The following is a 27,207-nucleotide window of genomic DNA, read 5'->3' on the forward strand; positions in this document are numbered from 1 at the left end:
GCCCTGATGCACTTTCTTACACCGTACGGTTCTGCTGAGGCATTTAAGGCTTTTTGCATTCTGGTAAAACACACAACTCATTTCCCTGAAAGTTTGGGAAGCTGTGTAAGCTGTAATTAAAAACAGGTTGCAAACATTTACCAACCCAGAATTAATTGATGATTTAACTGATGACATGGACGTCAACAGACAACGGCGTCTAATGTATGCACAAGCCAACATGCTGTTACGCAAGTTTCGGATGTGTTCGGTTTCAGTTAAAGTGGCTCTCTTTAAGGCATTCTGCACCCCACTGTATACTGCCCACCTTTGGCGACAGTATAAACAAAGTACTCTACAGAAGCTTAAGGTAGCCTACAATGACGGAATGAGGATGCTGCTCAGGATGCCGAGATGGACTAGTGCTAGTCAGATATTTATCGGTGTTGGGGTCTCCACTTTTCATGCTCTGCTGCGATCTCTTATGTACAGGTTTATGGGGAGGCTTTGTGTCTCTACAAACAACATTATCTTGTCACTAACAGATATCTCACGGAGTTCAGTTAGGTGTAAGTCCAAAATGTGGACTCACTGGCGATGTAGCCTTATGGCAACTCAGTGACTTGGTTTGTGCTTGCTATATTTTTAATTTTTTTTTTTTTTTACTGTATTTTATTATCTTTTTTATTATCTTATTTTTGTTTTCTTCACACTATGGACCTATTTTGCGTCTTTAATAAAGTTGATTAATTGGAAACAGACAAGATTTCACATTGTCAAAGGGATCCATTTTCAACCAGATCTGTTCCAAACTCATTCCAAGTTTCCTAAACCTATCCAACTACTTTGAGTTTTATTATTATTATGATAGATTTTTGTAGATTGGTAAATTCACTTTGTTTACCTTTTGATAGTTTCAGCCATTTTGGGAGGTTGCACGTATAGTGTTTAGTCTGCTTGGATCTTTTGAAGAGGAAAGGGTATGAACACTAAATGTTTTACCTGCTGTATATAGCTCATTAAATAAAGAAACTGAGTTTAATTTAACTGGACTGATGATCTAGTGGCTATTTCAAGCAGAGCCCAAAACCAAAATGGATCAAAGTAGATTGCTGTCCTCTTAAATTGACTCAAGTTTAGTTTTATAGCTGCTCATGCGAACACAATTTTATAAACCTTTACATGTCAGTCAGTGTTACATTACATGGTTATTGCAGCAGAAATATCATAATCCTGCAGTTTAAGTGCTACAGCTATCTGCTGCCACTATTTGTGCCAGCTAATAACCAAACAATGTACATAACTATGTAATCCAAATCTAACAGTAATGTAAAGGTTTATAAGATTGTGTTCTCTCAAAATTGGGTGTTTTTTAGTAGTAGTTTTTCCTTTTTTTATTCTATATATTCATATATATATATATATATATATATATATATATATATATGATGATTGCTGTCGTTACTGAATTTCATCATATTGTAGATTTATTTAGAAGTGATCCTGGCTCCAGCTCATTGCTCACCTGTCCTTCATCCACCAATCAGCCCAGCTTACTCAGTAATCACCCCTCCCAGCATAAATAAACTCCTTGATTTTTCCAGATCCTGTTGTTAGCATGCTCAGTTGTCTTCCCAGAGTTTCAGTCCTTTTATTTTCTGTACCGTTTAGTTTTTGCCTCCTGCTTCCTGTGCGCTGAGGCCTGTCTAAGTTTGCTTTGCTGCCACGTCAACTCTTTTGTTTTCTTAATAAATTTAAGTTCTTACAAGTTCCTGTGCTGTCCACGTCCACACTTCTGGTCCTCAGCAAATGTGTTGTTTGCATGAAACACTGTGAGGTTTTAGAATGTGGTGGTTTTAAGATGGCAGCAATCCACTTTGGTCCTGGACTAATCATTAGCTTGTCAGTCTGGCCAAAATTAAACTCTTTTTCTTCAAAGAGCTATCTACAACAGGTAGAATATTAAATGATCATAACTTTTCCCACTTCAAAAGTTCTGAACAATAGCTTTAACTTTTTTTATTCTATTTTTCTCAAATTACATTTTAAAGGAATACAAGGTTTGCAAACTTTGACTTGATTGCATTAATCACAGCTTCCTAACAAGGTCAAAGCTTCTACTCGTGGGAGATACTCGTAATTTTATCGATCAAACCTGTACTAGTTTAAGCAGGATTTATCCAGTAACATGATCCATCAAACCATCCGTCTCTTACTCACACCGAGGTGCTGACAGAGACAGAGAAATCTGCTCTGACCATGACTTTAGTGCTCCTGTGTGTTTTCCTGGGCATCTGTCTGTTAAACTGTGGTTGTCTGAGGGTTACGCAGCCTACGTCAGCCCCGGAGAGACACACACATATCACGGACAAACACTGAGTCTGATCCCTTCGTTCAACTCCTCAGAGACTTGTGGTGAGATACACCCAGCCGGGCCTGCTTTTTGAGACTGTCCTTCGGGATGTGGTCAGCAAACTACTCTGATCTCAAGTCTTATTTTTGAAAGGATGTGTGACAAGACTAATCACTAAAACCCCATCCTGTAAAACATGGTATGTAGACTAATGTCCCATGTAAATGCATTGCGTTCTCATTAGAAGAGGATGTGGGTGGAAGATATGTGCGGGAAATTCAAGACCCTGTGTAATTTAGTCTCAGCGGTGCCTTGATATAATCTTTATAACACTATAAACAATATTTTCCAGTTAGAAAACTGTAATAAGCAAGGCGAGATGTTTCCTCTTTCATTTTGCTTTTTCACTGTGCCAGAAGGCACGGATTACCGGCATGCTAATTCCTTTTTTCAGTCAATATTTTCACTGAATTCATATTTTTCTCCTGGTCTTTGTCAGCTGAAAGTGAAGAAAAAGCAAAACTGTTTGAGAGACGGAGACCCAGAATCACAGATGTCGTACAAAGGCAGCAGTCCAAAGCGTTTTCTTTGTTTTTCCACATGTCAAACTTTCAACTTAAATGACATGGCCGCCATTACAAGGATGCGTGCTTGCTGTTTGCTTCACATTTAAGGGGGAATATGTTGTGTTAGAAAGAGAGATCAAGTTTCATTTCATTATTGTCAGAATGACCCTTAAGGTCGTCTTAGCACAGTACAAGTTTCATACACCAGGGTGATTCATTCAGAGCCACTGTAAGGGCCACCCAGGAAGAGAGTCACACACCACTGTGCTTGCTGGGATCTGGACCACCATCAATGGTCAGCAGACTGACCCAGATCTTGATTTACCACTGAACAGACGGATATTTATCCCAATTCACAGCACAAATAAATCTATGGTGGATGGAAGGTGTGCTTTGAGGGAACATACAGTCTCATTTGTAGCTTGAAGTGTTTCTAAGTGGAAGAAGAAGCTGTGTGTGTGTGTGTGTGTGTGTGGAGGGGGATGATTTGACAATAAAGTGTGAGTGAAGGTTTGATCAACTCTTTCATCATGACTCAGGAGTTTTTTCCCCAGATAAACTGCCACCTTTGATCATCTCTCAAAACTTGAGGCTATTTTAATGACAATTCTTTCATTTTTATAAGAAATAACAAAAAATGTGAATGGGTATTACCATATTTCAAACTGGATCACAAATGGAGTTAAAATGAGTTTGGAGTAGCTTCATACTGAAGACCTTTTCTGAGGATCCTTCAGCAGACTGACCTTGGGAGGATGGATTGGCTCTTTGGTAACCTTATTTAAAAAAATAATTTGTATTTTGTCGTTTTTACTCCCTGGAGAGAACTACCCATTGTCACATAACTCACAATATTAGGGTGGGCCGTTCTTTAACTTGATTCTGTAATAATAAAAAAAAAAAAGTTTGGTCCTTTTCTCTAGTTGTAAGCTCAGGCATGAGATTTGCTCAACTAAATTCATTTAAATTATTTACAACATTTCTACAATTTTGTGTAGTTGCAATATAAGCAACATATTAATCTAATCTGTGCCACAGATTGCAAAGCAGAATGTAAAGGCAGAGTTGTTTTGAGTCATTCTCCATTACAAGGTTTAAACGTCATACACATTTCTTAAAGAAGAGTGCAGCCTGTGTGTGTGTGTGTGTGTGGCAATGTGCAATTAAAATTAAAATTTTAATAGTTTAATTAAAAAGTAGACATTTTTAAATTTTACATCTTGAAAACATGAACATTTTGAAATAAATGAAGTTCCTTTTTCTAAATTTGATTATCCGAATATGTTTTTGATCAAAATGAGTTTGACATAAACAGTATATTAGAAAAAAACCAACCAATTTAGGTGATTTTTTTGTTTTTTTATTTATTTAAACATGGCAAATTTTGATGCACAGGTACACGCTGTTTTGGAGCTTTAAAAATGTTATTTCACTTTCCTAATGCGATTTATTATACAAATACATGACTTTTGTAAACAAATACAACAGCAACAGCTAATCACTTCCGCCTGACGTCATCATCTGAAGGGGTTAACGAGCTGCACGCGCTTGTTTTTCTTTCTCCTTCTGTTTGGCGTTTTCCTGGAAATATCTTTCAAGTAGGAACTGTTTTTGGCCTCGCATGGCTTTCATTGAATGTTTGTTTTTTTAATTTCTTTTAAGAGAAAAAGCTGAACGTCTCAGCTCTGTAATTTAGGCCTCAGACGCATGATGAATTGCTGCCTGGGAGGCTCGCTCACGTTCAAGACAAAGCTAATTAAATGGTGAGTTAAGCTACATTATGGTTGTTTTCTTGGTATAAATGTTTTTTTTCTGGGGGGAAACTTTACTTCTTCTTAGACTGTGTGCCACTCAAGCTTTGGTTGTCTTTCAAATAACAGTATCTGTCTATAATTTGTATTAGTTTGGATATTTGTGTCTGGATAATAGGAAACAAAGCTGATATCATAACATTTTCTGAAATCTCATTATTGCTATGAAGTCTATTATAAACATGGAACTCATACAGTATTTTTGCATTTTATTGAAGCGTGTGAAACACATTTCAGTATTCAATTTGAGTCTGTTGCCTCAGGCATCTGTGTTACAGGAGTTTTTGACCATCCTCTAGTCCAACACTGGAAACCAGAAGAAATCCATCATTGTTGTGTGGAAAGCTGAGGCTGCTGGGTTTGGCCGGGCCTCTGGAGTGCTTAGGGAAGCAGTGTCTTGTTTTAAAATAAGTGCCTGGGTGTTGTTTTCCCAACATACACTGCTGTTTGCTGAGGCAGTTTGTTGGCCTGACCTTTTACACATACAAATTATATTTACATAGACAATTTTCTGTTATTTTTCCACGAGGAAGATGGTGTTCAAAACCTGAGTGTTGCTGATAAACATGAAGATGACTCATCTGTTTGAGTGGGGTTGAGAGGGGAAGCTCACTACCAGGAGCAGCGAACTCCTTTCAGAACAGTTGGAACATTATCAGGTGCAATGTTGTTTCGAAGGAAATCCAGAGGGATCACATAATGGACGGGCGAGGGTAAATCCAGCCGTGATCTCTGCCTGATTGAGAGGCTTTTCTGTCAAATCTCAGTTAAACTGCAGACATGTTAATTGTGCTCCGCACTTTAAAGGTGCTCACTGCAAAGCAAGCATAAAAAAAGGCTATCCTGAGCTATATCAAATGATGCAGTTTGAAAGAGTTTACTTCATTAGTTTTCCAAATATTTTGATATGCAGTTGTATAATGCAGATTTTAATTTAATATAAACAAAGCACTTTTATCTCCATACTTTACTCAACAAATCTGAGTATAAATACATAACAGAGTATCAAAATTGCCAGACTTATCAATGCCAAATGGCTCTGCCTTCATAACTTTTGCAACTCATAAGAGTATGGTAGTCTGGTCTGTCTTGTTTGTATCTCCATTTTATTTCTTTCAGACTAATTCGTGATTTTGTTTTTATTTTTTTATTTTTTTTGCCTGACCATGATGCGGTCGCTATTCCAGACACATTAGGGATCATTTCAAAGACTTGGCTGTGTGTCTGTTACACATTTTGAGGCCTTGTGGTGAGGGGAAGCTTAGACCTAGATCAGATGACTCATCCAAATTAACCGTCTGTCCTTACATCCAGGGAATCTAAGTGCGTGGATCGTGTTAATAATCTTTCAAATGTGGGGATCTAATTGTGGTGTCGTAGTGCACCATATGTTGGAAATGTTTGGATTTGCTTGAGTACATTTTTTTTTTTTTTTTAAATCCAAGTCCAAGAAAGCAGAGTGAAACCAAATCTAGTGGCAGAAACACAAAGAACATGTTAGCCTGATCATATTTATGTGTATTGTCAAACAGCTTTACATTATCATCTAGCAAATATCCCCTAGGGTAGTTTGGATCGCCTCCACTGCTGCAGTTAATCCTGGGTTTTGTTTCCCCTCTTGTTTTTTTTTTCCAGAAGCACCAACAAACCATTTGGATTACTTCTCTTTTGTGTTTCCATTTACATATAAAGTTGCGGGGAATTTATTGAGTCCACACAACTGTGATTTATTGCACATTCTCGTGCCGCTTTGTTCTAATTGGCAGCCAGCGTTCCTTTTTGTGTTGTCACCCATTCGTCAACGTTTTCTGCTCGAGGCTGTTGGTGGATGTCTGGGAAACATTTAACTGTTTTTTTCTTTTCTCTGTATATTCAGTACTTGATGTATATTTTGGACATTATGCATACCATGGTAAAATATATTCTCCCTTAACTGTTTAGGGGTCAGTTCTTAGCCAGGATCAGAAGCATAGTATACCAACTGGCTGTTTGTTATTGTACTCTTGCTGGGGAGATTGTATTTAATATATTAGATAAAGACATTTCACGCTAACTGCTCACAGAAATGGTTTTTTGAAAACCTTTTAAATCCCAAGAAATAGATATGTGTTTTTTTTGTGATGCCTCAAAGTGTCCTCAGTAGGATGATGTTGCATCATTTAGTTTTCCGGGATTTGTGAATGTGCAAACAATCCCACGTCTTCCCCCTGCTCCTTGCTCTGTTTCGACGGATCGCCCCCTCCCGGGACTACAGGAATCACTTTTGGGAAGCCTCTATTCACAGTTGCGTGACAAGCAGTCGACTCTGCTCCACTAACTTGCGGCAGGTTTCGGTCCTTGTGTTTGGCTTCTTTTCAGTGTCTCCAGAATCACAGCTTTTTCTTATCTGCTGCAGAGCAAACAACTCACCGTGGAGTTTTGTGTGTTGCAGAGAGAGATGCCCCTCATGAGAAAGGGTCAACTGTAGCACAACATTTGTAAGTTTAGCCTGCTTATGAACGTAAAGATATCTACAAAAAAGACGATACAAATAGCGTCTAAATTGAACTGAAGTGAAACAAGTTGACTTAGATGATTGTGTTAGCACACAGCTTGATATATTTTGCTGAAATACCTTTTAAGGATATTGCCAGCTTTAAAACATTAGACTCCAAAATTTAAGCGTTGCTAAGTCTGATGATTTACTTGTGCAAAATGAAGACTTTCATTGATTGAATCACTTTCCAAAGTGGAAAAGCAATTGTTTTGCTCGTTCTGTATTCAGAAAGTAATCATTGCATTTACAAGACAGGTGTCAAACTTTTTAGATGTGTTCTTGCTTTAAAACTCCAGATTTAAATGGATGACTTATAGACCTGCTTCTGGAGAACTTGATGATTTGGTGAGGAGGTAATTAAACTATTTGAATCAGGTGTGTTGGAGCAGGAAACAATTAAAACTTTCAGGACTGTGGCTCCCGAGGCCTGGAGTTTGACACTCCTGACCTCCAACTACAACTTTTTAACCCTGAATCAAGATGGCTGCCCCAGTCAGCTGACCTTTAAGAAACACACAAATGTCTACAACTCAGTCAGTTTAAAGATGCCAACCTAAAAGTTGATGTGGTAGTAGCTGAGAGTCATTCCCAACACATACTTAGCATAAGTCAAACTGTATAAAAGTTTAAGTCTTAATAGAGTTTAGCTGTTTTATATCCTTCCAGAGCCAGTTTTGTTTGCAGAAGTCTTTAGTTTGGAGCCATTGTTCTCCACAGAGCTTTTTTTACACTGCTCCTGTTATTTTATCGGCTCTCCAAGGGATGGCATGTAGTATGAGGGTGGAGTAGGACTGAATGATGGTGCTGTTACTGGCCGCTTGGGAGAGGAATAGCTGCTTGATCGGCTCTGTTGTGTAATCTCAACTGTATCTTTTACCACAGGAGGTCAGATAACGTCTGTAGTAACGCGAGGAGAAATTTCACAGCTTTCAGCTGCTTCACACCTGTTGCTCCTTTTTCTCTCTTTTCCTTTCTTCTGCTCTCTGAGAGAGGTTTTTGGGGTCCCTCAGTTGGCAAACGGTGCTCGAGTTGCCTCTTTTGCTCAAGTATCGTCATCAGCGTTGGTCTGTTAGTTTTGGTTAAAACCCACTGAATGTAACTTTGTCAACAGTAGAGGACGGATTCATTCTCACGGAATGAGTAACGTTAGAAGTGTTTACTTTCTTTTTTCCTTTCTTTCCCAATCACCAGGATGATGCTGTTCCCCCTCATCAAAGCCTGACACTGCCAAGAGTCTGAGATCAGTTTCCCAGCTATGCAATGTGAAGTGGAATTAGTTAGATGGCATGAAACGTTACTTAAGATTTCAGTGAATGAGAACACAATGGACACACTGGAACATTAACTGAGCAGATTTGTTGTCATGGAGTTTGCCATGATTTGTTTAGGATGTTGGAAATAGATTGTCTTTCTTCTTTTATGACTGTGAGTAATAAGGGCTTTTTTCGCTGGCTACAGTTTTATGATTCTGAGCAAAGAACGATTAGATGTCTTTACAGCTGTCCGAGAATATTTTTTTCCCCTCTGAATCCCCCCTTAAGACATGGTAATTCCAATTTTTATGTGGGGCTATTTACTTTTAAAGTTTGGGAATGTAACGTTTATCCACACTGAGTACCTCTGAAACCTCAGTAAGTCATTTGAACCACAGAGAAGAAGAAAATTTTGCGTTATAGAATTACACAGCAGGTAGGCTACCTCAGCTGCTGGCTTATGAAAAGCACTGCAGTTACAGTGTTTTAGTTTCCTCTTAAGTACAAACCACATAAATTTAGATTTGTGAGGAATAAATTGGTAGCATCTTATAAAATCCTTCAACCTAGAAGTTTAATCTATACAGTATGTAATAAAGGGTAGCATGATGATAAAATGGATTTATTAGGTAAGAGAGAAGCTGCTTTTTAATATCTGAAAGCAACTTTGTGATTATTGGGTTGGCACTTCACCACCAGCTACAGTGTGTATAACATGTTGTATATGCTGTCAAAGAGAGTCTATCCAAGATTCTGTAAAATACAAAAGAAATGTTTGAAAATATCCTTACCCACACCTGAAGAGCAGCCATTCATTAAGAACCATGACTTTTTATTTTTATTTTTTTAACCAACTACCAAAAGTTGGTATCTCACTGAGCTGCTACTGTTTGGAAACTATTTGGCGTCTTCAAATTGCAGGATAATTGTGAGAAAATATAGTGTTCAATAGTGACCTCTGAGCTGTGTGGATGCATTTATGTGGCCAGGTTTCGAAAATGATTTTCCTGTGCACAACTTGCAAAACTTCATTCTTGGCCGTGCACATAATTTTGTTCTTCACCCCTGACCACGTGGTACCCACCTTGGCAGCCGCCCCCATGTTTGATTTAATCTGTTGGAGTACACTGTTGAAATAAATATGGCCAATTTGGACCAATTTTTCAATAATTATTAGTTATCATCTGCATGGTTTTTAGATCTGGCTTATCAAGTGACTCCAAATTATAGCTGAAGATTTATCTGTTTGGATTGTTGCTGGTCTTCCATTTCCAGTCATGACTCTAAATGACCCATTCTTAATAATTCGTCACTAAGACAAACATTCATTCTCCTTCTAATTACTTCAGATTACTAAGTCAAACTTTAGCTCGTTTTAAATAGGGAGTAGTGAATAACAGAGCAGAAATAATTCATAACCGAGAAACATTAGTGTTTCTCCATGTATCAGTGACAAGTTAGCTCATAGTTGGGCGTGAGTATATGAATATAGCACACAGTTTAACAGTCTTTCGAGTTACAGCCAAACAGTGAAGAGGTTTGGGTCAGAAACCGCTCTGATAAATTTCCAAAAAGCTGGGATGTGTTTGGGATTTCCAGCAGTTTGGAAAGAGAAAAGAGGTACAGCTGGAAGGACGATCTGGGCTTTAGTATGTGGATACATGCATGTTGCCAGCAGCTCTGCTCTTTTTCGCATCAGTTGGGACTGAAGAAGTGTGAGGAAGGTGAACTGTACCATCCCTCCACAAGAGGGCACAGATGATGTTGTTGGATAAAGTCAACAATTTCTCTGGATTTTCTTTTTTTTTTTACTGCTAACGTCCTCAATTAGTCCCTTCATCTAGAGCTGGATTTAGCTGCAATGGGTTTCCCAGTCTTTGTTATTACCCAACAAGACAATTAAAAAAGAACCAAGAAATTGTAAAAGCTACTGTAGTGAGGGGTATTTTTTATTGTTTTCTGCATAATAATCTCTAACAGTAATTCATATTTGTTTCATTTGGTACTTTGATGGTTGTTAGGTTATTGGCCAAAGTAAAAGTACTTTAACAATGGGTTTCTCTTGGGGGGGAATAGTTAAAACTCCTACAGAAAAATGGTACTCAAAATCAGCAGGTGTGAACTCCTAATTTGTGGGTTTGAACACGTACTTAAAGCTCAAGATTTTAATTTGGTGCTTTGTTTTGTTCTTCGAGCAGGTGGTTCTCCGTTTGCCTGCCTTTCCAAGCAATCGGACAAATTATGAAGTGATCATAACGCTATCACCTGCTCCTCGTTGCTAGTTGTCAGACACTGACATGAAAAGAGCAGTCACGGTTTGATTTACAGGAACATGTGGTCTTGGCTGCTGTTTGTCCTTTCAGCTGGTGTGCTATTACAGAGCCTTTGACTCTAAAGAAGGTCCCATATGGCGCTCAAGTCATCTGAAGCTGGCTTTATTTGTTTGATTCGGAATAACGAGTTGATTGAGTAGTATGTAGAAATGGTTGGATTTATTATTTTATTGGCTTGACATTCAAAGTCCAGTTTCTCTGTGTTTTTTGGATGTCTCCTGTGCCATTAGGCTCTTCTCCCTTTTATAAACCTAATTGATACTCAAGCTTATATTGCTGCAGTGTAAACAGACAGCTGGTGAGAATGCCATGTGTCTTGGATGGAGCAGCCACTCCGTCCATAATGTACTAAAGTTTAAATTGTTCACTCCTTCTGTGGCTGTCAGAGCCCAACTGAGGCAAGGATACAACCACACAAAAGAAATATTTGTCCAATCTGTCTAAGCAAACTCCCCAATTGAGGACTGAACTTTCCCATCGCCTTGCTCTCGCTGTGACGTGTGATTTAAAGAGCGAGAGAAAATAACACTTTGAACTGAACAGGAGGCAACCTTTGAATTTAAAAGCAGTTGTGAAGTGTGACTGCTGACTAATCTTGCATGACTCCAACAAGTGAAATATATGTTTTTTTTATATTAAAATTGCATTTAGAACAAAAGGCCTAGCATTCCTTCCTGCGGCAGGGATGATAATTATAACTCTGCAAAGTTTTCAAAGCTCTAATTTCTTTTTAAACTAAACATTCAAGATGAATATTGAACATGAAATAAATAGGATTAGATTGAGCTTAATTGTGTAACAAATATTTATCTGTAAATCCTAAATGCTTTTGTGCTAATACGCCATTAAAGTATTTCTAAGTCTTTATGTCTGGAGAACAATTACCATATGTAAACAACATTTATATCCTTGCTGCGCCATAGTTGAAGGTTTGTCATTTAAACAGAACGCTGTTCAAAGAACCAGGTTCCATAGGTCTCAGATTCTTAGACCGCTTTGCCTCCAGTGTCACAATAAAGCAGGAAGTCTTGTTTTGTGTGAGACTACACCATGAGAGGGTGTTGGGTCTCCTGTCAAGAACTTTGATTTGTGTGTATGTGTGTGTAGTTTTTCCAGTGTGAAGTGAAAAGGGGTTGCCTGGGTGGTGAATGCATGCTGTTTGCTCATGTCCAGACCTGCAGAATGGATGAGGACACAGATGGGGTTTCTCTCCGGTTGACTTTTCTTTGGACCGAGCCTCTCCGTGTTTGGACAGACATGGAAACTTCGGCTAGACTGAACAGGCATCTTATTGAATGGAGGAAAGACTTAAGACTTTCACCCGAGAGCTGCGTGAATAGAGGATGTGAGAGACAAGCAGAGAAAGTGGGAGGATCTGTTGAGATAAGGTCACTCCAAGTGAATGCTCTGCCCCTGTTACTGTTTTCTCTCTAATGACCAGAAGACGGAAAACACAATTTTACAAACACGCGATCATTAGGTTAATTAATATGTGTGTGGAGGATTCAAGTGATTGATGGAAAACTGCTGTTTGTTTCACTCAAGCAGCTCCAGAATTTGCCCTCAGAGGCCTTTTAGAGCTGTATCCATGAACTTCAAAGTTAAAAAAATCATCTGGATTTGTTTCTTTATATGCTGGATACCTTTCTCTTCATTTAACAGCAGCACGCTTTTAAAAGAGTCAGGAATTGCAGCCAGGTTTTGCTTCTAATGCAGTGTGTAAGCTTGTTATTATAAGTTAATATTATTATAGGAGTGGCAGTGACCGAAACACACTTTTAATGACTGGCCTAGTGATGTCTCCAAGCACAAGGTTTTACATTTACTTTAACCTTTTACACTTTCCTTCTGCTTGAAGTAAAGTTAAAATTTTGACATTTCAAATGCTGTTCATAGCCAAACAAATCATTTTTCTTCCCAGACTTTCCCATCCACCAAAGGACCTTCAGCACATTGCTCTCACAGTCACACACTTGGTGTTGGTAACCCACTTGTGGTCTGGCCTCATGTCTGAGACCAATTTGCGATTCGAGACCCTGTAAGAGGATAAGTGAGCCAGACATTACTGATCCAAGGGTCACAGGGGCACAAAGTTTTAGTTACAATGATAAGATGGTTAATCCAGGAGCGAAAACCTGGAAATATTGTGGACAAAAAGAGTACTTTCTTCTCTCCATCTGGACTTAAAATTATATTCGTTTTACTCACTACCTGAGAGGCTGAGGAGCTGAGGTTTGTTTGTTTTTCTTAAGATTTCTTGTTTAGCAGACCCTTCAAGGACTCGATATTGAAAAGAGTCAAGTTCTACCAAACATTTTGAATAAGTCTGAAACTCAGTTGCCTTATACAGTAAATGTTATCAGTAACAGTGGACAGTTAAAAAACAAGTGGCCTCAGATTTTAATGATCTCTTTTTTTGGTGTTAAGCCTCCTTTCAGTCAAGAAATGTATCATACTCCTGAAAACTGTTCAGCAATGTCTACAAATGAATGATTTAAAGCCAAGATTTACAAGTTTACTTTGTCCAAGAAAATGTTTAATCGTTTGTTTTTATGTTCTGGAAAAAGAATTAAAAATAAAATCTCTCTTTTATGTTCAAATTAAATCCATGTTTTTTGGAACTTAAAAAACAAAAAACTTGAAGATAACATCAAAGTAAAAGTCTGTGATGTTGAAACTGAAAGATTTCATGAAGAAAATCTTTGGAGCTGACTCTGATAGATGATTTCTTTTCTTATGAAACTGGGATGTTCAGAGCAAAAAAAGTCTTTCGGACACCGTCCAAAAAAGGTCAATACAGACCAACTATAATTTGATAATTATCAATGTACTGTGAGAGAATATTTGAGATAAAATAAAAACAGTGCCAACAAAAAAAAGACTAAACATAAATAAACTCTACTTGATCCTGGATCGTCCCAACAAATGTTTAATAAAATATACAAATCCTTTATACTTGTCTTTTTATAATAAAGACCAAATAAATAAACAGAAATCAAACTAATCTTTAAAGTGGCAAATGGAAAAATAGCTATGAAATAGATTTCCAGCTGCTTTAAAGACAATAGATGCTCCAGAAACCCAGCCTGAGAGTGTTGAAACTAAAAACGATCAGGTTGCCGGTGTTCTGGTCTTACACGTCTTCCTCTCGCTGTGACAAGCAATAACACATGTGACTACAGACGCACAAGTGCATTTACTCCCGTTTAGGATGGTGCTGCGTGAAAACTCCATTTGACAGCAGAGGTGACGGAGGCCGGACATGTGTGCGACCCGGTGGAACAGAACTTTGATTCAGAAGCACAGAAGGGGCGCATTAACATCGGGTTAAACCAACACTGGGGATGGGAGTGAGCCAAGATCATTACAGCGAGTGCTGGGCCGGGTCGGGTTACACGCTATCAGAGCCAGCCTCACCCTGAACCTGTCTGTCAGAGGCACAGAGGAGGAGGAGGAGGATGAAGAAAAGAAAAGATTGATGATTGACACGTTTTGATGCACAGGCTTCTCACAATGGCCTCCTTTTTAGTGCCTGTGTAGGTTCATCTAAGCTGATCCTTTACTGCAGTTCATTTATGTAGCTGAAAATAATTAAGCATTTTATTTGAGTAATTATTTTTTTTCAATAACCACTACACATTGCAAAACCTTGTCCTCCCTAATACTTCTACAGTAGATTCAGTCCAGGTTGAACATGTTACCTTTCAGTAGTTGGCCACTTTTTGCCCAGAGCTGCAGAAGTAACACTGCAGCTGAATTGGTTAACATTTTGTCAGTGATTTGTTACAGCGCTCTGCATTCAACACTGCGGTGTCGGTGGCCTGGATGTGACATCATGCCGGGAGGTGAAACCAGAGTCATTACCGTCGCTGGGAGAAAGTTGGACTGTTGAGAGTCACAAAAATACGGGTGGAGCAGGAATCTCCCCTGCTTCTACCAGCTGGCTAACAGATGGAGGAACCCGTTGGCCAAGAAAGTGGGAATGAGGGCAAAGAGGGTGGAAAATCCTCTCTAACAGATTTGTTAAATGATAAGCATGTTGGCAAATGTTCAAATTAGAGTTTGTTAAGCATTTGCACATCTTTCTTCTTTGTGTGACAAGTGTGTGTGTGAAGGGGTGACGTTTAGCAAAGGCTGCAGCCTGGGTTATGCAATGTTAGCATTTGGAGCGTTTGTTTATAAGGCTTGCTAAATAGAGGAAGTCACATTGTGCGGGGGAAGGTGATGAGAATGTCAGAGGATGAGGGAGAGAGTGGGTAGAGGCAGAACAAGCAGCGCTGATGCTTGTGTGTGTGTGTGTTTATATTAGTGGTCAAGTTGCACAGCAGTCAAAGTTATCTCTGTACTGCTGTTATTTACCTTCCAAGATTTTCAGAGGAAACTAGTGGGTGTGATGGGATCAACAGGGACTTGTCCTGCTGGATTTATACAAACACCACCGTCTAAGATCGGCTAAGAGTTTTCCTCTGTGTGTGTGTGGGTGAGTGTGTTGGTCTTTGTGTGCATTAATGGGCGCACATTTTTTTAAGCTGTATGTACAGGTGGTAAAGATGGAAAAGGAAGCAGGTTTCCACTTTCACTATTTCAGTTTTTTCACTGTATATAATCCATCCGTCCACTTTCATGACCCACTTCTCTTTTCTGGGTGGTGGGGACTGGTGCCTATCTCTGCAGGGGACACACTGGACAGGTCATAAGTCCATCACAGGGACACATGGAGACAAACAACCATTCATGCTTTCACTCACACGTAGGGACAATTTAGTTACCAGTTAACCTAAGATGCATGTTTTTGGTCTGTGGGAGGAAACCAGAGTACCTGGAGTGCACAGGTAGAACATGCAAACTCCCCCCAGAAAGGCCCCAGGCCAGTAGGTGGTCCTGCGTCCTTCTCTCTGAGAGGTGATGACTCTAACCACTGCACCACTGTGCCGCTATTATGAGTTCCTTTATAATTTTCTTGGGTGTATTGATGATCTTTTAAAGAATAATAGTAACCAAAAAAAAGAAAGTTAAATGAAAGAGTTGGAAACAGCAGATGAATTGTTTTTTTGTTGCCATGATATCCTTGTGTAATGGATTATTAGTAATATTTGTACATTTTGATTGGGTCATGTTATTTTATGGGTCAAAACACGAGAAATTTGGGAACCACTTCTTTAAATCTTTGTTTTATCTGCCATGCTTCTCTGTTAAAATAAACCAACTGCTGCTGATTGCTACCCTTCACACATTGCTGTTTGTTTTGGCTTCATGTAAAACTCTTATATCTCATTTCCTACCCATCATTCATTTGCACATGACTGCTGTTATCCTCTTTCCTCGCATATAAATACATAAACCTGTTATCAGAAGGTCAGTTTGATAATATAGGTTCAATACACTTTGACTTCAAGCCATCAAAAACAGGTTTTTCTGTAATTATTTGTGCTTTCATTTGTATTAGTATTAAAAAAAGGGAGAAGCAAAAAATCTAAAACAAGTTTATAATTTATTATTTTCTGTAGGTTTGAGATTAGTTGTAGCCAGTTATTAGTTTGTTGCTTGTTCTCTCCTTTCATCCAACTTCAGTTGAAGTATTTTTTTGTCCTTCCAGATACAAAAGCCTTATTGTACTCCACATTATACTTCTCCCTGAAGAAGTCAGGAAGTGTATCAGTCAAGTTAAAAAAAACACACACACACAATGTCCACAGACTTCACTGCTCGGCAGAAAGCCATTTAGTGTTCATTGGTGTTTTTGTATGGTTGATTTCTGCTGACGTAATCATATTGTGTCAGTGCATTCACACACTGTTTTGTGTTTTTATTAATTTGTGTTGTAACTTATCGTCTCTGTAGTTAAGCACCTGTTTTAAATGTCTTTGTTTTATTCATTCATAGAGCTGTTTTCTCAGTCTGTTCAGTTTAACAGTTGGCAGTAATTGCTCCTATTCCTCTTGTCATGCTCAGCTTTTAGTGGAAACAGTCACTTCCTCTCTTTTCTGATTCCCAGGGATGAGATGTTTAGATAATAAAATGGATACAGTCAAAATAACACAACTATTTCATTTTCACAAAAAAACATGCTAATTAAGATTAAGGAGATGAGACAATGTCTATGAATCTAAACAGGGAAAACTGGATTAGGCTTTATATAACAAAGGATGTAGACTTTTAGTTCCACAGATAAAATGTTTTACATATATTTGTTTATTTTTATTCCTACCCTTAAAAAGATCAACTGTTGTTCATTTTTAAAAAGAACTAATATAAAAACCATTTTAAGGTGTCATTGCCCCTATAAAAACATTTTTATTTTATTTGATAATATTTAACTTTGTGACTTCACACTCAGTTGAGATTATTTCAGGTACTTCCTGTCTGACAGGAGTTTCTTTGTTTTTGTTTTCTAACCTATATGTGTACACTTACCTGTCACTGTTATCAAGCCAACTAGATCTTTCATTAAAGTCTTGCTTAACTTTTTGTTCCTTAAAAGCTTTTACGTATTACTTTGCATCTTATGTTTAAGGCTTCACTGCCAGTAAAGTGGTTTGAAGGACATTTTTTGATGGGTTCGGTTCATTCGATAGCATCCTGTCTGACATTGTTTTTATTGTTTTGTATGACCTTAGACCAGTGGTGGGCAATTCTGGTCCTCAAGGGCCACTATCCTGCATGTTTTACTTCTTTCTTTACTCCAACACACCTGATTCAGTGGTTAAATGACCTCTTCATGTTCTACAGAAGCCTGTTAATTACCCATCGATTCAAATCAAGTGTGTTGGAGCAGAGAAACAAGTAAAACATGCAGGACAGTGGCCTTCGAGGACCAGGATTGCCCACCCCTGCCTTAGACTATTAGCCATTTCCCTCCTTCGTTTTTTAATCCCCTTATTGCACCAACAAAGCTTCTGCTGTTGTCGGCTTTTAGGGAATTCACCTCAAAACCTCAACATTACCTGGCCAAATAAAAAAATAAAAAAACCTGCTTGAATCAGACTGAATATAGCTCTGTGTCTCGAGTGAGACTTTCTTTGGTCATATTTTTTAAATGGATGTCTGGTCTAAAATACGTTTTATTTTATGCCTCATTTTAAAATGTGACAAACACTTGCGTTGAGGTTTTGAATATCTTTTTGAAAACCCAAGAAGGTTTGAGTGTGTTTCGTATGGCATCCTGCTGGGCTGATTGGCTCGCTGATGTGTGGCGCTTACAAACTTTGCGCTGAATGTCCTAATTGTTTTTAGGACTAATGTATGCAGACTATATATTCCCTTGGATTTATGCCCGTCTGAGCTCCAGGATTGAAGTCAACCCAAGAGAACTTGCTAAAATAAACTATTATGTGTCCTTGGGGAGTACCCTTACATGCAAATTTACCTACAACTGAAATGTCCTTGTTTCTTGATGGATGGAAAAAAGGACATTTGTTGTGTATTAAAAAGAAATTTGTTAAGTCTTTCACATTTTGGTTTTGATGTGTTGATTTAAAACTTTATCCATATCTAAATGGAAATTTTTAAAACTGTAAATTTTGTGTTTTTAATGGCTTCAACATTTCACACACATACCCCAAGAATTGTGTGTTAGATGCTGCAAAAAATCTAAATACAAATTATATGTATTAGCAATTAAATCTTTTAAACCCTATGTTTGACAGACGTTTAGGGTTAAAACTTGGGTAAAAACAACATCCCTGGGAGGTTACACCTCTTTAAAAATGAGGAAAGCAATTTTTATTCTTTTATTCTCTCATACTAAATGTCCACACAAAAGGCCATTATTGCTGGCGGTATGCATCAACCATAACCCTCAAGAAATAGTACAATTTGTCAGTCTGCCATGAGCTGAAAGAGGTGGAGTTTTGAGGCTTTGCACACCAGTCTTTCTGGCATATCATGACCTGACCTGGAATGTAGTGGGCTTGTCAACAAAGAGGGATATCAAACCAGTCATTAATAGGACAAAGTTGGTTCACTTGTACAGCTTCCTCTTTACTGACTGCTGCACTATTATAAAGGCTTGTGGTTATGTTATTAAATGCAACAAAACAAAATTCTTGTTTTGATTGCTCTAGAGTCATTTACGAGAGTTCTATATTACAGACACTGAAATCTGTTTTACCAGGAAATAAAATTAATGGGGTAATGCCAAAACATGTTGTGCATCAGTCACGGCACAAGCAAGTTGAGACATCAACACAGCGTAGTTGTCAGCTCTTACTCTTACCAGCACATTACACTCCTAAACAGGAGGCCTTTCTACAGGAATATTATACTACTACTTAGCAGTATTGATACTGGAACAAGTTGTACAGGAAATACATTCTTCACATACAAGTGTAGCTACACAGCCTGCAATTTTCAAGGTCGAGAACAGTGGGCAAAAACTTTCAGTTTTTATTGACTGTATTCTTAGTGATACACTTGCTAGTTTTAGATATCCCATCAGAGGATGCACTCTGGTTAGAAAACTTGAAGAAATAATAAGATATGGATCAGGTTTGTTTGTAAGATGCATACACATAATGTGGTTTGGGCAAGAAGCAAATAATTCTGCTGACTGGTTGTTTTGGAATACACATGGCCTGGTTAGCACTAATTCTTTTGTCTCACAGTTGGGTAGTTATGTAAGTTTTTCTGTAGAGTTTCACCAGGATAAATGAAATCGGACATTATTGATACAAAATGTTGCTCTAGTATATTTGGATGTCTTTTAATAAGAGCCACTATTTCTGTTGTTCTCCTACCTAAAAATGATCTCCCCCCACCAGAATAGAAAGCCGGTTGGTCCAACTTTTATGTTTTGGCAACAAAACATAAATCCACTAAATGTAATCATTTACCTTCTGCATGTATCCAACTGCTTCACAACACAATATAAAGCAAAATTTTGATTGAGAAACAACTATCAAACATTAGTTTGTTAGTAGCAACTTTTAAGGCATTTTGTGTTTTGACCACTTTATTTCAAAATGATTTTAATCCATTGAAATTTCTTCCTCTCTATCTGGCTTTCCTTAAAAAACTGACAGAATATATTGATATATATTATATATGGATGTTGAAGTTTGATCCACTGAAATGCACTTTATAGGGAACACAAGCATATTCAATTAAAAAATACTTTAATTCCTTCATAATTTAATATAATTTATTGATTTAATAATCTCTTATTAATATATTAATAAAGTATTAAACTCGCACAAATTATATGGCTATTTTTTTTTTATTTACGCCTGATGCCCTTCCTGCTGCAAACTGGGCTCGAACCTGCAACCTCAGGATTGCAAGACTGCGGCACCGACCACCGAGCTGAAGTTTATTTAGTTGCATCTTTAAACACAGATTAATAAAACAAAAAAATTACTCCATGAACAGGTACTTAAACAACACCAGATGTCCTGATTTTAATCATCGGGACATTGTGTCTCTGCCATGTCAGTATTTTCAGGCACGCAGCCAAATGATGTTGAGAAATAAAACCTGTTTTCCCAAACAGTTGGGATGCCTCATGAAAATGACATCAAAACAACACTTAACGGTAAATCAGATATTGAAACTGGTATGTTTTTGTTTTAATGGAAAATGTGATTCTTATTTTCAGTTCAATGTCAGCCATGTGTTACACAAAAAGTTGGGACAGGAGCATGTTTGCCGTTGTTGCAACACACTCCGAACTGTCAGCCATATGCGAGGACGTAAAAAGCAAAACGTTAGAAGAGCGTCTCGCTTGTTGAAGACGGAGAACTTTTCCTCTTAGACGACTTGAACACCAAGTTTTTCTGTTTTTCTTATCAGTCTGAAACACAAACTTTTAATTTTAGTTTTTCTATCATTTCTTACTTCCAAAAGACTTTTGTTTTACTAAATTACCTTGGTATTTACCTGTATTTTTGCTTATTGGTTGTTAAAATTAATTCAGTATAGCACATTACTTTAAAACACTGAATAGTTCTACCCATAGCTAACATAAATCCCTATAAAGAACGTCAAATAAACCGGCCGCTGCTACTGGATCAATCGATTTTACTTTACTATTTCAAGATGGTCTTGATTCGAAAAGGCTCCCCCAGCCTTGGCTCGTCTGGCCTTTCTCCCAGCCACACTAATCAGAGACCCCTTCTGTAGGCTTGTCTGGCTCTTTCACAGCCAGCCTGGGAACTCTCCTAATTTATGAGTCATTTCCTAAGTAAAACACACTGCCTCAGCAAGTTCTGATACAAGGATACCTATGGGTGGGATAGTTTAAGTAAAGTTTGATTGCTGAAAGGGTGGAGGGATTAGTAAAGGGGGAAAAAAGGAGGAGAAAGCACAAGGGAGACAGAAAAAGGGGAAATGAGCACAACAGAAGCAAAATCCAGAGGTGATTGCACTAATAGTTGTTGAAAAGGAAAATTAAGAGAAGATTAAAGAAATCGTTAAGTTTCATCCTATCAGATGGATGGATTAAGTCCACCAGAGGGACCATTGATGGGCACAGAGTTTGTGAGAGATTTCTTTTGAAAGCATCAGTTCAGCCAAAAGCCAGACTTTGAATTTCTTGAAGCCAATGCTCCAATAAATGGAAAGAAATTAGACTTAGAAAATATTCTTGTAGTAGAAATCATTAGTTTTTTTTTTATCTGCATGGTCACCCTCCATCTGTTAAAGAAAACTATAAACTGAGTTTACAACATTTATATATATTTTTTATACATTACAGGTCTTTATTAGCACTGCAAACATTTATATAGGGTAAGATCATTCTAAGGTTTATGTATTTTGTTCCTCTTATTCTCATTGTATAACTTAATGACGTAAAATTATTGGCATAGCTGTTTTTTTATTTTCAAAAAGAAAAAAGCTCATTACTAGGTGTCTGATATATAGAAAGTGTCCTGTTGCTGTGTAAAGAATTGACAAAGGAGAACCTAAAATAGGCTAAAGAACCATAATCTTGATATAATTTTCTTTCCTTTTTTTGTGATCTTTCTCAAGCCTGTACCTCCCTCGCGATGCCTGTCCAAATCTATCTTTCTTGTGCAAATCTCTCTTCTAAGCCAAGCAGTTTTTCATCTCTTTTTACATCCAAATGTTGCAAAAAATAAACATTTCCAAGAGCAAATGCCAGTGTTTCGCTCTTAGCCAGGAATTATGCATGGCATATTTGAGCCTGAGACATATTTACTGCCAGGGGTGAAAGAGTCTCTATATTAGCAGGTGTGTCCAATTTCCAGCTTTTGAATTTATTTGTCAGGCTAGTAAAGTTCCCTTGGTGCATTTTGTTCCAAATAAATGCAGGACGTGCCTGTAAGGTTTCATTGGGTTGTTGTGAACTGAGCTGATTTATTGATTATAGGTCTTTGATTGGCTCTTTGGCCTGTTTAAACATTGAGATTAAACAAGTACTGATCTAGAAAATGAGTTTAGGCACACAGCTGGTTTTGTAAATCGTGTCAAGGGTGTATTTGTAAGCGAGAACTCCTCTACTGTTGCGCAGTTTTGGTGGATAATGCTCCCAGAAACACCTCCTCTCTGTCGTGAATAAATGCAGAATGAATGAGGCTCGCAGGCAGGGAATCCAGATGTTTCTGCGGGGCTTATTAAACAGTGAGCATATTGTGGAAGAAGCAGTAAATTCTTGAATGGGAAGAAGAGAAAATGATCTTTTCAGATGGCAGATGGCAGTGAAGTAGTTTTTTAGGTCAAACACCACAGTCCTAAAGTGCTCCCATCGCAGCACTTTGTACTTTAGTTGCAGACTCGTTTCCAACCTGGAAGAACAGGTGTTTTTCATTGATGTTATTCTTAGCACGGCCTTCTAGTTTACTGCCTGCCTGCTACTGTCCTCCTGCTGAGAATTATTGCCTGGGATTTGTGGTTTTCTAATCTCACACTCTGACCCACATAAGCTGTTTTATATGCTATTACTTTATCCTCTTTTTTTGTTTAGTGAACATAGATATGTATCAGTATGCTCAGTTTTTGTTAAATTGTTCATCCATCAATTTTCAGATTATGAAAGTTGCAGAATTTGTTTGTTGCATGCAAGTTGCAGAAATCTGTAAATACGCTCTTTCCCACATACCGCTCTCCTTGCTGATCTCCCGGTATCTTCTGGTGTCGTCTGTGCCTAAAATGTAAATTTACTTGCACATGATTATTGTCAACATTGCAATAATTTGTAAAGGCACAGTTGCAGGTTTGTACAGCAAACTTAATTTTAAAAGCTGGCATTTTCTCATAAAGCAGGACAACCACAAATTTCTTCAGCAGCACAGCTTTACCGTCAAACGTGACATGAACCAAGTTGGTTTTATAAAAAACAAACCTAAACAAAATCCTCTGCTAGCAAATATGAACCAATGACTGCAGATGGAAACGTTGTGTGTTTTTATGTGGTAGTGTAAATTCATGCAGCGGCCTGATTGGGAGAAAAGGCAGGCGGTTCAACACACAGACAAGAGTTCATTGAGTTTATCAGATGGGAACCTCCCTTCACAGATGTTTGATTTAATGGCACATGACATCGTCTCACCTCCCCGAGTCAAACACCACTCCTGTCTGTGTTTGTTTTATTTCCTAAACGGTTAATGCTTGGCTTGTTAATGTTGGTGTTATTTACTAGAAAAATGTTTGAATTTTAAACGGTTTAAAAAAACAAAAGTCTGTTACACTGAAATAAAAGCTGTAGGAAAACTGCTTCTTTTCACCAGCAAACAGAACAGCATTCATTTATATTTATGTGCAAACTGCTTGATTAATGTGAATCTAGTAGTTCTTTTTTGGTTGTGAGTTGTTTCACTTGCCTTTTTAAGATTATTTAAACCAGTGTCTCCCTGGGTTGTGACTGCTGGTGACTAGTTGGTGAACTTGATTAGCGAGGGAGTCTCCAGAATATCTGGGAACATTTGCGAAAATCTCCTTTTCTTTTTATTTATTTATTTATTTATTTATTTATTTATTGCATGAGTTGCAGAAGCAAGCGGTCTTGTCACTTGAATTGAGTTGTTCAGAACTGCAAATTGGCTTCGGTGTATCATTTATTCCATAGTCCAGTCGTCGCATTAAACTGTCAGCACTGATAGTAAAGTTACTTTTCCTGAGCTGGTACTAAAGATTTAATGAGATTGGATAGAATAACCCTGTTTTTGTCTCTCAGTTGGAACATTTGTGTAGTTTCAGCAAAAGGATTGACTAAGAACAGAAGAGGAAAAATCAGCAAAAGTCAGTAGGCAATAAAAATAATTACACAAAAGCATGCATAAATGCATCATTTACATGCAAATCTGTTCTTATCTTGCAAGAACAAACAAAACTATTAAAGTAAGGCAGTAGAAAATGCCCAGGAGGATTTACAGAGTGGTTGTTTAAGTTGAGCAGCATAAATTGCAGTCCAAGTTTGAGAACCAGAGCTCTAACATAACAATTTGGTACAGGACTCATTTTCAGGCTTTACTGTAATCCATTTGTGGGGTTGTGTTTATAACTAAAGGATGAAAATATATTTGTTATGCTTAGATTTTTTCTTATACAGTAAAGCAACATGTATTTTCTGCAGCTAGCATATTATGGGAAGTTTTCTTGCATCTATCAGTTTCTGAAATATTATAAAAGTCAAATTCTCACTTAATTACATAAATGATTTGATTTACAAGCAGATATTAACATTTAGAAGTAAAATATAAATGTTAATATCTCAACGGTTTCAAAGAAATCATGTCATGTTTCTTGTTGTGTTACATGCATTTTTAAAGGTTTAGCCTTAGTTAAAAGGCACAGGATAGCTGCATATTTGACAAAGATAACACTGTTTGAACTGTAGTATCTGTGTTGCCATGTGAAGATACTTATGAACATTGTTTTCAGAAGTTATGGTGCTGTTCTATTTCTCAGTTTGCTTTGAAATGAAGAATCCATTTTACTCTCTTTGTCTCTGATAATAGACTCTGTGGCTGATGGAGTGATTGATGTTGAATGATGATTAATGGCATTTAAATACTTAAGTGTATGACATAATTTACATTGAATGCCGTCACTTTAAAAGGCATAGACTAAACAAGTTCTGAAGTGATTTATGATGCCTCAGAATACTTGCACTGTTAGACACTTTTAAGTTCAGCTGCTAATACGCGGTGACGTCATGTACAGAACAGCGTACTTCTTATAATGTGGTGGGAACCGTATCTTTTGGGTTTGATTGATGATCTGAAGGAGACACAGGCAGCAGATGGTATGCTGATTCCTTGTTTTTGGTGTGCCGTTAAGTGCAACAGCTGTGAAGTCTGTGCTTATCGCAGCCTGTGGAGCATGAGGCTGTCATTACAAACACTTTGTAGGAGAGATGGGCTGCGATCGCTCCCGAGTGCCTGGTGGAGACAAGTCCATGGCTGTTTCTGGTGGTTTGTATGCCTAAGTGAGAGTAGGCAAAGATATGAGATGTTTCAAGTGAATTGTAATATTGCTTTTCATTTTGAGGTATGTCGGGCTTCTATTTGAGCCGCGAGACAGACAGGAAATGTTTAGAAAGAGACTAGGGGGCAAATGGTGTGGCCTTTGGGAATCAAAACAGGGTCTCATTGCACGGCGCATTAGCAGCCATGTGGTATGTGCCCTAACCACTCAGTCATTGAGTTGTCCTAAGAATGGGCCTTTTTACTGGAGACATGAAAGGCCTTTAAAAAAATAGAGTAATTGCTGTAAATTGATCTATCAGTGTGTGTTGTCTCACAGGGCAGGGGTCCTGATGATGGCGTTAGGAGCCATTATTGTTTTCTCAGATGGAAACCAGGCCCTACTCTCTGGCTGTTTGCTGTGTGTAATACACTGATTAAGTCTGCCACCACAAGAAGTCTTTAAGAGGTAGCTGTTGCAGCGTAGGTGAGCCATGTCACCTCTGAAAACCATCAGCGGAAAGAGTCAGACTATGGTTGTCCAACAGTGTTAAACTTCAGAAAATAAATAAATCCTGGCAGGATTTATTATAGACAGTTGGATCTCTGCCTGTAGTATCTCTTGTATTACATGAATACAGTCAGTGTTTTGTTCTCATTTTCCATTTTTCCATAAGAAATAATATTTTTTATGCATCAAAGGCTGAGGAAGTATTCCACCACATTGTCACTTTAGTTTATGGAGGCCAGTCGTGTTTGGCTCCTTGATATAAATTTGATATTTTAGCCGTCACCTTTTGTTATAGACAAGGATTTGTGAATTGCAGCTCATGTTAAAGATTAGTTAGGTTTTAGGATTGAAATGAAGCTGGCTTTTGATTTGTTATAGTAGTGTACAAAAAGCCAAAATTCGTTTGGTGTGATGTCTGGAATGTAAACTTTCAAACAAGAGTTATGTGATGTGATTCAACAACAATTTAATTTGTAATCTTTGATATTTTACTTGTAATCTTTGGAGATTGTCTTCCTTATTAAAAGCCTGGTTTGGTTAGCGAAAGATAACTGTCATCCTCTCATCAAACATGGAGAAAAATTTCTACTAATGTACATGTTTAGTTCAAATTTGATAACTCTAACCCACATCAGTTCAGTCAGTGAATTGTGACATTGTGATCACTGAGATTTCAAAGGTTGGGTGTGGGTAACTTAACAGATTGTCACTTTTAAAAGGGGTTGAAGTTAAATTGTTTAAACTCCAATAGAGACGAATAGGTCTGTGTGTGTGTGTGTGTGCATCATGTGTCATTGTAAATAAATAAAAATGCTGTTCTAGCACGGCGCTGCTGTTTCTTCTTCTCTAGGCTCGGATTGCAGCTCCCAGATGGTTCCTTAATCTGTTGGTCTCGCTCAGGTCAGCTCAAGCAGAGCCAGGTAACATGAGCCAAACTCATAACTCAACCATCCTCCTAAATGCATCCACGGAGACCGAGACGGATGACTTTAAGGCGTTTGCCGCCTCTGAAAACCAAGTCGCAGGGAGCTCCCTGAGCTATTATCAAGGGGTGGCCTAAGTGAAAACTGTTATCTATGAGAACAAAACAGCTGCTGTGAGCTGAAATCCTTTCTAGCTGTGTGCTTCTGATGACAAAGCATCCAACCTAGACCTGGTGGAAAAGAACTTGAAAGTAACGTTAGTCAAATTACCCAAGATGTCACCTCATGTGGTGTTGAAACAGCAAATTTTCCTTTCAGCAGCCACTATAAATCTTTGACGAAGAATTTCACGTAGTCTTGGACCGACTTATGGCACTGTTCTCCAGAGCAAATCCCGCAGATGTATGGCTTGTCGAAGCCTTCTGAAGAAATTACAGCACTCTTCAGAGGGTTTGATCTTTGGCCAGATAAGGAACTGTTTCATGAAATTGGGTTTACCCCCCCCCCCAACCTTGAGAGAACAACCACAGTGGGTCCTGAGTGTGATAAAATCCCTCTCTTGGAGTTCTCCCATATTCTCCT

The 27,207-nt window shown here is 38.1% G+C and overlaps 1 protein-coding gene across 1 annotated transcript in view; it reads left to right on the top strand.

Moving 5' to 3' along the window:
- The first annotated feature begins 4,426 nt into the window (after positions 1 to 4,426).
- The window catches only part of sulf1 (sulfatase 1), a 74,912-nt gene continuing 52,131 nt past the window's right edge, over positions 4,427 to 27,207 (top strand). The window contains exon 1 of the mRNA XM_025003814.2: positions 4,427 to 4,661. The gene's annotated coding sequence lies outside the window, so the exon portion shown is untranslated. The remainder of the gene's footprint in view (positions 4,662 to 27,207) is intronic.

Source organism: Kryptolebias marmoratus, linkage group LG21 (genome assembly GCF_001649575.2).
Source record: "Kryptolebias marmoratus isolate JLee-2015 linkage group LG21, ASM164957v2, whole genome shotgun sequence".
In the NCBI taxonomy this organism is placed as follows: Eukaryota; Metazoa; Chordata; class Actinopteri; order Cyprinodontiformes; family Rivulidae; genus Kryptolebias; species Kryptolebias marmoratus.